The sequence below is a fragment of the Rhineura floridana genome, chromosome 4 (genome assembly GCF_030035675.1).
Source record: "Rhineura floridana isolate rRhiFlo1 chromosome 4, rRhiFlo1.hap2, whole genome shotgun sequence".
Taxonomy (NCBI): domain Eukaryota; kingdom Metazoa; phylum Chordata; class Lepidosauria; order Squamata; family Rhineuridae; genus Rhineura; species Rhineura floridana.
The window spans coordinates 2830678-2841498 of record NC_084483.1 but is presented as its reverse complement, the minus strand read 5'-3'; the positions used below and the strand labels follow the sequence as shown (position 1 = coordinate 2841498).

At 44.5% G+C, this 10821-nt stretch overlaps 1 protein-coding gene across 5 annotated transcripts in view; it reads left to right on the top strand.

The window, feature by feature from the left end:
- The first annotated feature begins 1334 nt into the window (after positions 1-1334).
- The window catches only part of CEP68 (centrosomal protein 68), a 28464-nt gene continuing 18977 nt past the window's right edge, over positions 1335-10821 (top strand). Inside the window, exons 1-5 of one of the 5 annotated variants that reach the window (XM_061622237.1) lie at positions 1335-1741; positions 8024-8252; positions 8448-8555; positions 8640-8919; positions 10417-10498. The gene's annotated coding sequence lies outside the window, so the exon portion shown is untranslated. Of the gene's footprint in view, positions 1742-8023; positions 8556-8639; positions 8920-10416; positions 10499-10821 lie in introns of all 5 variants that reach the window. The other 4 variants (XM_061622236.1, XM_061622239.1, XM_061622235.1 and 1 more) reach the window with 4 other exon arrangements.

Sequence of the window (10821 nt, the reverse complement as noted above, 5' to 3'; positions counted from 1 at the left end):
CTAAGGCTCTTTCAAAAGTCACCTGTCAATATGCTTTTTATTCAGGGTTCATCACCTACCTCACTCAAATGCATTTCAATGGCCATTTGGATGGACAATACCCTTTTGTTTGGCCATTTCACTACATTCCCCGTACAGCAGAGCCCCACTCATATGGCGGGTTACGTTCCAGACCGGCGCCTAAAAGCGAAACCCGCTGAAAAGCGGAACTCCTTCAATAAAATGGCACCCGACGCCTGAAATATGCCGTAAAAGCAGAACAAGTACTGTATGAGTGGGGACCTTACTCTAATTTTAGCCACTGTATTAGCAGAACGCCAAAAAGCGGGGCCCTACTGTATCTACTGTTGTTGGTACTGCCTTCAAGTCGATTCCGACTTATGGCAACCCTATGAATAGGGTTTTCATGGTAAGTGGTATTCAGAGGTGGTTTACCATTGCCTCCCTCTGAGGCTGAGAGGCCCAAGGTCACCCAGGGAGCTTCATGGTTGGGTGGGGATTCGAACCCTGGTCTCCCAGGACATAGTCTACTACTGTATAAGCAACCAATCTACTGTATCTACTATAATATATAATATCATAATATTATATGCTGTATAAGCAGCCAATCACTCAGGATTTAATGCATCCTTTCCAAATGAGTATTTTGAAATGCAGTGCATCCCTATGGCCATCCAGAAGGAACCGATTTGTGTTATCTCAGTAGCCATAGGTGGTTGTCAGTAACTTTAGTACGTCCCTGCGTTTAGGTGTCTCACTTGTGATTCTAGTCCTGCTGGCCAGTCCATGCAACTTAACAGTGAACTGGAAATCCTGGGCATGTTGATTTGGGCTTGCTAGTGGTTTGATTCAGAGTGGCCCAGGCCCAGAGTTAAGTGTGCTTAAGGCAGCTGAGATAATTTTTCAGTGGATTAAAAGCCACTTGTCTTTGTTGTTGGGTTGTGCTCTTTGAGATGCGGATGTGGAGCTGTAGAGTGAGAGCTGCAGATTTTAATCAGCATTTTGACACATGCTCGTGGAGGGATGCCCCCATCTCATGCCGCGTGTGTGCATGTGCGTGAAAGAGAGGGGAGGAAGGAGGTAAACGGTGAAACTTTGATCCGTCTGGCCGGGACACCCCCAGATTTGCTGTAGCGGCAGCGGCGGGAGGTTGCCGAGATGCAGTCTTTCGCAACTGCCAACTTGCCGTGTCCTTTTGTCGAGTATGAAAGCCAGCTTTTGTCCGCGTCTAATGGCCATCTGGCCCTTTAGCTCGCGGCGCAGCGGGTGTGGGGCGTGACAGCTCGTCCGCATAGCTTTGGCGCCAGCTGCACATTCTCCGCAGCTTGGAGTTTCTTCCGGCCCGGAGAGGCAAGGCTTAACAATGCCACCCCTCTGCACTCCGCAATGGCAGGGCTGGCTGAGCAGGGCCCCGCTCCCCTCCTTCCCGTGAGGAGCCCACGCAAAGGAGCCCCGCCAGCCCCCGCCTAGGCCAGCATTCCGAACCAGCCGCCGCCGCCACCGCTAACCAAGCCGAGGCGGCTCGGGATTGGCTCAGAGTCGCGATCCCAGCTGCTTTCAGCGTATCCATGTCAAGCCCCGCGGTTGCTGATTAGCGGAAGCGGCGTCCCCGCTGGCGGTGCGCGAGCGCCCTCTCGTGGCCTTGTGGCGGAGTGGGCGGACGAGCGGAGGGCCACTTTGGAGGTTGCCGCGGGGAGCTCGGCGGGGTCTCTCGAGCGCTGCTTCAGCCCAGCGCCTGCCGGTAAGTGCCCGCCTGCCCGCTTTCCGTTTGCCTCTGTAGGTTGGGTGAAGAGCTTCCCCGGCCTGGGATTTGCTCCTCCCGCTGTCGGTGCAACCGCGTGAAATTGTGTGCCGTTGTTTGGGAAGGCAGAGTCGGGCCCATCGTTGCTATGTGTATGCGTTTTTGCATGCTCGAGGGCTTCCTGGCCTACCGACGTGAGCAGCATTATTTGGAGCCGAAAAACTGGCGGTAGCCGCTCCATGCTGGGCATTTGTTTTGTTGACCTTCCTGCTTCTGTTGTCCGGGCAAACCCGAGCATGCACGCTCTTGTCTCTGTGGCGGCGTGAAAGTGAAGGCTGGCCTCTATTGCAGAAGAGATCGCTTTAAAGAAAGCATGTTGGTCTTCTTCCAGGTTAACAAAAAGGATGCTGTTAAGCAACCTATCTCTCTCGCTTTGATTTTCGCCTGTGTTTCATCCTCCTGTATTTGAGATTGTTACGGCGCAGTAGTTGCATATGTGTGAATGTATGTACGTACACAGTGACCTCCTCTCTCGGATGGTGCTTTTATCCATCTAGCTTTGTTAAAAAAGACCTGTCTCAAAGCAATGAGCTTTGAAGTCAGTGCTGGAATTTGTTAAGAGGTATGCTTAAATTTAGACTAGGCAGTGTGTTTAATGGATGTCCATAAAAGCAATTGGAATCAAGCCAAAATGTTCGAAGTGTGAGGCAGGCAAGCACAAGCAGTTGGTAGGGGAAACGTGACCTGCTTCCTGTGTATTTGTGTGTTTATGTGAACTCGTAGATGCCCAGAGAACTGTGTTCCTTCACATTTTTAACAGGCTGATTCATAATACAGTATTGATAGACTATCTAATTTTCACAGATGCACATAGTTCTTTAGTCCATTCCTCTTCTTTAAGGTTGCCTATTGCTGTGCTCAAAGATAGGAGTGAGTGTAACCTACAGAACTGGTCTTATAACCACAACAGGCCAAGCAATAATAAATCTTAAGAAGACTCTGTAGGGAGCCTTGATTTTTTTAGACATAGCTTCCGATGGCGTATAGGAAAATGCCAAAGGCCTTTTCCAGGGCAGCCAGGTGACAAATGCTAGAATTCTGGGTCATGCAGTGATACTGATTTGCGGAAAATTTGGGACAAAGCTCTTCTCGTAACACATCAGCAATTTAAGGAACTTGCTGGCACAAGATGTGGTGAAGCCCACCAGCTTGGATGGCTTTTGAAAGGGTATAGACAAATTAATGGAGGATAAGTCACAGTGACTATATGCAACTTCCAGGTTCGGAGGTGGCTGGGGAAGGAGCAATGAGAGATGATGGTTGCCTTCATATCCTGTTGGTGGGCTTCTGGTTGGTTACTGTGGGAAACATGATTATGGACTCAGTGAAGCTTCTGGTTTGATCCAGAAGCGTTTGTTGTATATTAATCACTAAACTGAAATCCAGCTCCTCCTGCGCTCTGATTCAGCTGTTAAGGGTGAACGGGAGCCAAGATGCGCTAAAATTGCACAGGCTCTATGCCACTGAAACACTTGTCAGTCAAGACACTGCTGTTCTGGGTGCAGTTGAATTTGAATGGCAAGCCGGCATCTTCACGGTACCTGTAACATGAGACATTGTGGTGAGTGGCAAAAACCATTCAAACCATAATAATGACTTATATACCTAAATCTTGTTCATTTATGACCGTATTATAATTGCCTGAGGTGGAATCCATCATAGTGCTAAGTCATAGAATCATAGAACCATAGAATCATAGAGGTGGAAGGGGCCTATAAGGCCATTGAGTCCACACTTTGTTCAGTGCAAGTTAAAGCATACTCGACACATGGTTGCCCAGTTGCCTCTTGAAAGCCTCCAGTGTTGGACAGCCCACCACTTCCCTAGGTCATTGGTTCCATTATACCACTGCTCTAACCGTTTGGAAGCCTCTTGTGTCAGCGCAAGGATTTCTCCTTGTGCAATAGAACATTCTACCCCTTCCCTCCTGCCCGTGTGCCTCATAGATTTGTTCTAGGGGTTCTCCCAAGCCTCTGGAGCACATTTACAGGGCATTCATGAGGGAAGGAGATGAAGGGGGAGTCCTGTTGCGCAAGTGGAAATCCTTGTGTTGACAGGGTATGGTAGTTGAATACTGACCCAGGCTGCATAGTTCTTCAATATTCTTGTGTTTAAAAGTTCATATTTTTAAGAGAACTAGTGATTTGTGGGTGTTGGAGTGGTAGTGGTAGTTAATGCAGACCAGAGAGTACACACTGTACCTTTAAAACACACTCAAAGCACATTTTTCCCTTCAAAGAATTCTGGGCACTGTAGTTTGTTAAGGGTTACTGGGAATTGTAGCGCTGTGAGGGGTAAACTTAAGTGCCCAGAACTCTTTGAGGTGAAAATTTGCTTTCAATGTGCTTTAAAGGTACTGTGTGTATAAATGCAAGGGCAAGTAGGTATTGTGTATGTTCCCAAAGCTGCCTGAGTTGTGCTTAGAAAAGTATGAGAGACTTTGCTGACAATAAAAGGGCTTTCTCCAGGGGTATGATTGGCAGGAGGGAGTAGTCTGTTGCAGCTTAATGAAAAGTACAGGACAGAAGTGTGGACAAACCCCAGAACAAAATGTTTACCAAGTTTTGTTTATTTTTATTTTGCAAGGTGGACGCGTCAAAAGCAACATGAATGTCTGGTACTGGAACTCACCGTGTAACACACCTTGAAAATAAGTACAATCTGTCTTTAACAGTTTTAAAACAAACATGTGTGATGGAGTTAGAGAGAAGGTAGTGCGTTGGTTTGTCAACAGTGCTGTCCTGGAAACTAGCCAGTAGACTCTCCTCCTACACACAAACCACATTCCATACAGAACTTGCTCTAACAGAACGTGTTCGTTGCTGAGAAAATAGGAATTTCCCCTCAACAGAAGTGCTACCTTTGGGTTGTCTGTGTATGCCACAGTGATGGACTAACAGTTGTTCAATGATTGTACAGTAAACAACCATCTGGAAAGGCCCCTTGTGCATACATCTTGGGCTAATTCTCGTGTCACTTCTGTGATGAATCCTCACAGTTACTTAACCTTTTTCTTTATTTGTACAGTGAGCTGATCTGTCACCAATGGGAATTGCAGCTTACTGATCCCTGGTGGTACTTTCCAGCTCTTTGGGCTGAACAGTGTGCTGATTATGCAAGCAGTGTAAAATTAATTTGCTTCTTTCGTGCTTTGTTGTGCTGGGTTTGTGGTGCACTTGGTAACTGCAGTGCTTGCCCATTGCTTAGCGATATCAACAAACTGCTTAATGTATAGTAGCTCTGGTAAAAAAAAATTGTTTTAAATATTCATTTGCTCCAATAAATAACATGCTATACGTTGGGAACCTGGAAAAGCACAGGACAATGGGAAGGACAAAATTAGGCAGTCGGGGGGATTATACCACAGTGGATCTAATGATGGCGTCCAAAAGAAGCCACGTGGAATGTGACAGTTGTGTTGTACCTCATCACTACTGTTTTCTTACAGCTGGAATGATATTAAAACCCAATATTGGTTGAATAAGGCCTAGTTTTTTCTGCTTTTAATAGTACTGGAAATATGATCGCACAAGGATTTTCCTCTTCTAGATGTTCAGGGATAAATATTAATCTCGTGTTGTGTGACAGAGTTCATTTAAAAAAAATAACATAGATCCTTCCAGTTACTCTAATGTCAAATGGGAAGACAGAAAATTGAAGACAGCCATGTTTGCTCATCGGGGGGGGGATCCCAAAACAGTAGTAGTGTGGTGCTCTAATTAGGACCAAGTGAAAAATCACAAAGTAGCAGTAAGGGTTAAGTAGCAATAAGGAGTAAGTTAATAGACACTGCAACCTCAGACTGCCCTACAGATGTAAAGGTTTGGGAATATATCATTTTCAGAGGTTGTGAACTGATTTCTTCCCACAGGAGAAGGATCAGCCAAGAGACTGGACAGGGCAGGTCTTTTATTGAGTATCTTCTCAGATAAGGGGAAATGGGGATCCACAATTTTAGTGCTGTTTTCAAGATTGCAGCTGGTTTTGGGTTGTGGGTCCCTGCAGTTAGGTAATGCCTCCCTATTAATTGCTCTTGTTGCATCATCATCCTTGCATGCATTGCTACTCATTCCCTTTCTGAGCGGAGCGCAGTAGAACTCCTGAGATGCTGTGCCAGCTTTAGTTATGGGCAATTATAGGAGGGGGTTGCATGGGCAGTTCGTTCCAATGTGACTGGAACATTTTCATTCCCTTACCGTCAGATGTTGGTCCAGTAAGAGTGCTTTTACTTAGGTTGCATCTTCCTGCTGTGGATGCATGATCATCTGATTTTGCACATTTTTAGCAGATAAGTAAAAGGTGATATAGTGGTTGGACTTGACAAAAACAAAAATGAGAGCTCTGTATGTACCCTGTTCTCCTGCACTGAGACAGGATCCTCCATACATAAACATTCCTCCTGCATGAAACCTTATTAATATTATCTTGTTCATTCAGGTCTGCAAATAGCTAGTTGCCTATGGTGGAAAAGACATCTCCTAGAAGGGAAACTTTACGAAAGTTGTCTCTTTCTATTTTTTTATCTTACAGCACAAAATGGCTGACTTAGGTATGAGTGAACTATTAACTTTAACAATTTATATCGAAGACTGTGCTGATCCCTGTAAAATCATGGTACACAGTGCAAGTGATGAATATAGGCTGAGGGGACCACTTATCATGTAATCATTTCCAATCCAGTAAATGGGATTTTTAAAAAAACACTTAACTTTCTTCTTCCTCTACATATTTTACCTGAAACACAACTGAAATAATGTTAACATTACCTTGAAGTGTTTGTGGGATGCAGCTTGTGTTGATACACACTTAGCAATAAGGTTTGAAGTAGCGGTGTGCCAAATATTTGTGAGCGTTGTGGTACAAAAGAAGGCGTGCTTGATGGGGCTATTGAGGCTCCTGCACGCTGCTACTCGGCTCACCTCTTCTGCATTTCTTCGGTGTCTGTTCACAGTCCCTATTGGAAACAGCTGTTGCACTACCAGTTTTCTTATTTAAACAACTGCTACCTTTTGCTGATCCAACCAATTAACCATCATGTTAATCTTAGTGTCATTTTTTTTTAAATGGCTTTTTACAATACAGTAAAAAGGAGCAACAAACCAGTTGTAACAATACAAACATCTGTAGTCTGGAGCACAATGAAATGTTAAAGCTCATGTTCCATTTGGTTGAAAGTCTTAAACCAGCTTTACACTAATTCAGCCCTTGAAGGACATTCCTATTTTGAAGATAACACCGCATAACCTCTCCATAGTGAGCCTTGTCCTGTTGGGGAAAATTTGCTTGCTCATTCACATAGCTCATAAAAGGGACCCACACTGTATCAAAATGGTTGTGTTTAGCAATTCCACTGAGTACCCTTCTGTGCTTGGTTAAGTGTTCCAAACATGTAATCTCCCATGCGCTGTCTGTCCACCTTTTTCTCTGGGGCCTCCTCTGCCTTTCACGTGTCTGGCTACCTCCTCCGTCTGAGCTGCTGCCATCAGCATAGATATAAATTCTTTATGTATTAGGGGTGCATTTTGTGGACTTCCCACTGACAGGACCATTTCTATTATGTGATCTTTCCAATTAGTCATCATCATGATGATGTCACTAAGGGCAAATGAGGCTCTCTCGTTGACCTTGCTCTTTGCTGGGAATGTGGTGTGTGCATGGACAGAATGGGTTCCCATGCCAAGACAGCCAGACCAACACTCCCAGTCCTGACATGGTCCTCTGATGCTTCCATTGCATACTTTCACACTGTGGCAAGAAGGGAATATTGGCCCACTTGCCTTCTGCAAGGTGTAAATATTTTTATTCCTGCTTCCAGAGCATTGCCTCAAAGGAGGTGCTTCTTTAGGGGAAAGAATGATCTCCCCAGTTTGGACCATCATCACTTGATGTTTTGTGTAGTACTGCTTTGCTCCCGGTGACCTTAGTTTGTTTACTGTCTCAGTTTCTTGACATGGATGTTGATCATGTGCCTGCTTCTGTCACAGCCTTCGAGTTGAGACACCGTAGAATAAAAATAGAGCAGCAGCCTGTGTATGTGTTGTGTTAGCGTACAAGAATCAGTCACTCTTAGCTATGTGTTTTTAAAATCCTACAAAACTTAACACAATCACATCTGTGTTACATAAAAGATCAGAGGCTCGTGGTTATGGGCTGATGTTACACAAGATGTTTATTTCTCTATCCATCTGTATTTTAATCCTGTCACATTAACATGCATTTCAGACACTTATTCATCTATCGTCTGCAGCTGGCATGGAGAACCTATGGCTCTCCATATTACGTTAGACTCTAGCTGCCACCAGCCTCAGCCAGCAAGCCCATTGCCCAGGGACAATGCGAACTGAACCCCGGTTCCTCATCTTTGGGCTACAGGAAACAAACACTTGTGACTCCTTTCAGACACCAAGATAAAGATCCACCCAGCCTGAAGCCGCTGGTACGTTCTTGCGAGGTGAGGGCAGTGCTAAAAGAAGCATGCTGTTGTTCCCTGTGCCAAGGCTTTCCTTGCCTTGGAATGTAAACGCTGTCCATGGACTTTAGTTGTTGGACTGAAGTTGAAACTAGTAATTTGTGGATCATGATAACATGGCCTTAAATGTGTAGCAAAACTCCCAGAAGACCTTTCACCGGATTTTCTGTGTTTTAGGTTTTTTTAATTACAGTTTTAAGCCAGAGGTTCCCGAACTGTGGACCGTGGGCCGCAAGTGTCCTTCAGGTGGTCCATGGGATGACTGTGGATTTGTGGTTGAAGATGGTAGGTAGGCACATCGTTCGCATTATATGTTCATATTGATTTTACGTTGTATTTTTATTGATTTTTTTATTTCTTATATTACAGTTTAAACTCTATGGAATTCAAATTGTAATACAATACAATAAATATATAAGACATAAATGAAGCAATAAGCATACAATTAAAAGCCATACTGCATCTAGCACAGTGCATAAAATTGCTACCGCAGGCTGAACAATCGTTAAGTTGTCTGTCAAGACTCTCAGCAATTTTCAGGCAGCCCAGGGGAAATCAAATTTGGGAACCACTGTTTTAGGCAATTACAGAAATGAGGAAGAAAATGGAAAATGTACTACAACAACAACAAGGAATACATCAGATACAGGTAAGATGTAAAAAAAGTCCCCATTAAAACCCACAACTAGAAGCATTTCCACTCCCAACCCCCAGAAGAAAAGTGCAGTCTTTTACCTGAGTTTCTCACTTTGTATAGTCGCCAACAAGAGGTAGACATGGATGAAGGGAGCTAGAAAAGGAGACTGGATCACTTCTCAAAAAGATCTTGGCCAGCTATTAACCAGGGCTGTGGAGTCGGTACGCCAGACCTTCGACTCCGACGCCTCTGTTTTTCTACTGTTTGACTCCGACTCCTTCATAAATGGCAAATGTATATTAACTAGTAATAACACATTTACTGTAGTAAAATGGTAGCACAAGGCATTTCATCACCACCACGTGAATCCAGAGCTTGGAAAAGTTACTTTTTTGAGCCCAGGGATTGGGCTCGTGGGAATTGTAGTTCAAAAAAGTAACTTTTCCAAGCTCTGGATTCATGTGGTGGTGATGAAATGCCTTGTGCTACCATTTTACTACAGTAAATTACTAGTTAATATACATTTGCCATTTATGAAGGAGTCGGAGTCAGTATATTTCTACTGACTCCGACTCCACCCAAAATTGCTCCCGACTCCGACTCCACAGCCCTGCTATTAACAGCAGCTCTATTGATGAATGGAACAAAGTCTGAATGGCTTGCAATATTAGCTGTACCCTCTGATTCTTTCATGCCCTCTCCCTCAGTTTGAAATGCAATAGAGGATTTAGCAGAGGCCTTTCTTTAGGCACTGTACAGCTCAACACTGTTTGTGTGTGTTTATGTACAGGAGTGAGCAGGTGTGTAAGGGATGCATCCAGGCAGAGTCTCTGTTGCTTCTCATGTTGGGGCGTAGGAGTTCAAAATCTTTGCCTGTGTCCTCACTCTGAGAAGCACAACAGTGTCTTTGTATTGGGCTGTGTTGGGGGCTAGATTTGATGCCTGGGCCTTGAAGTAGCCTGGTCCTACAGGAAGGGGAGCTCCCTTTGAGGGCTGCTACATAATCAGGTTGCTGGGATGGGGATCAGCTTTGTAGCTTGCTAGTCTAAAGTTATTATCTGCATGGCTAGTCATCTTTTAAAAAATCAGGAAATATTGCTGCAGAGGATGTTCCTGACCATCTGATTTGAGAGGGGGAACTTCTAGCATTAATTGATTTTGCGGTCTAGTTTTGAATACGTTGTTGTAAAAAAAAAAAGTTGGAATCTAGGAATTAAATATGAAATCATTCAGGCACTGTTTGTATGAGGAGCTGCCCTGTGGCCACACTTCTTGATTTATTTAATAATCTTTCATTCGCACTTCTGAATATGTCAGGCATCCATGATTAAATCTGGGGCTCTTGTCTCGCATCTCCCTTTGTGTGCTCACAGACAACAATAGGATGATTTTCTTTGGTGTATGGTGTTAGAGTGCTGGGGTCATGGGAGACTCAACAATGCAAATATCTTGAGATGACTAGGGTGTGTGGCTGAAACAACTTGGAGCTTTTTTTGTCCATTGAAACAGGAGTTGCAGTACTTTCTGAAAATGAAAGATTCACTGGCATGAGGTCAATCATATTCATGATGCTTCTGTTAAATCTGTACAGGTGAATACTTTGTCTGTCTGTCTGTCTGTCTGTGTCTCTGTGTCTCTGTGTCTCTGTGTCTCTGTGTCTCTGTGTCTCTGTGTCTCTGTGTCTCTGTGTCTCTGTGTCTCTGTGTCTCTGTGTCTCTCTCTCTGAGAGTGAGTGAGTGAGAGAGATCTCCCTCCTGTCGTTCTACGTTACGCTCCCATTGTCTCTCTGCTTGGGATCATGTTGTTTTCCTTTAGAGGTCTCTGCTGCTGGAAGCTGTTTGACAGAAAGTGGAAGCAGGGCTTTTCCTGTCTTGTGAGAATACAATGAACATTGGCGATGGGAGGAGGAAAATA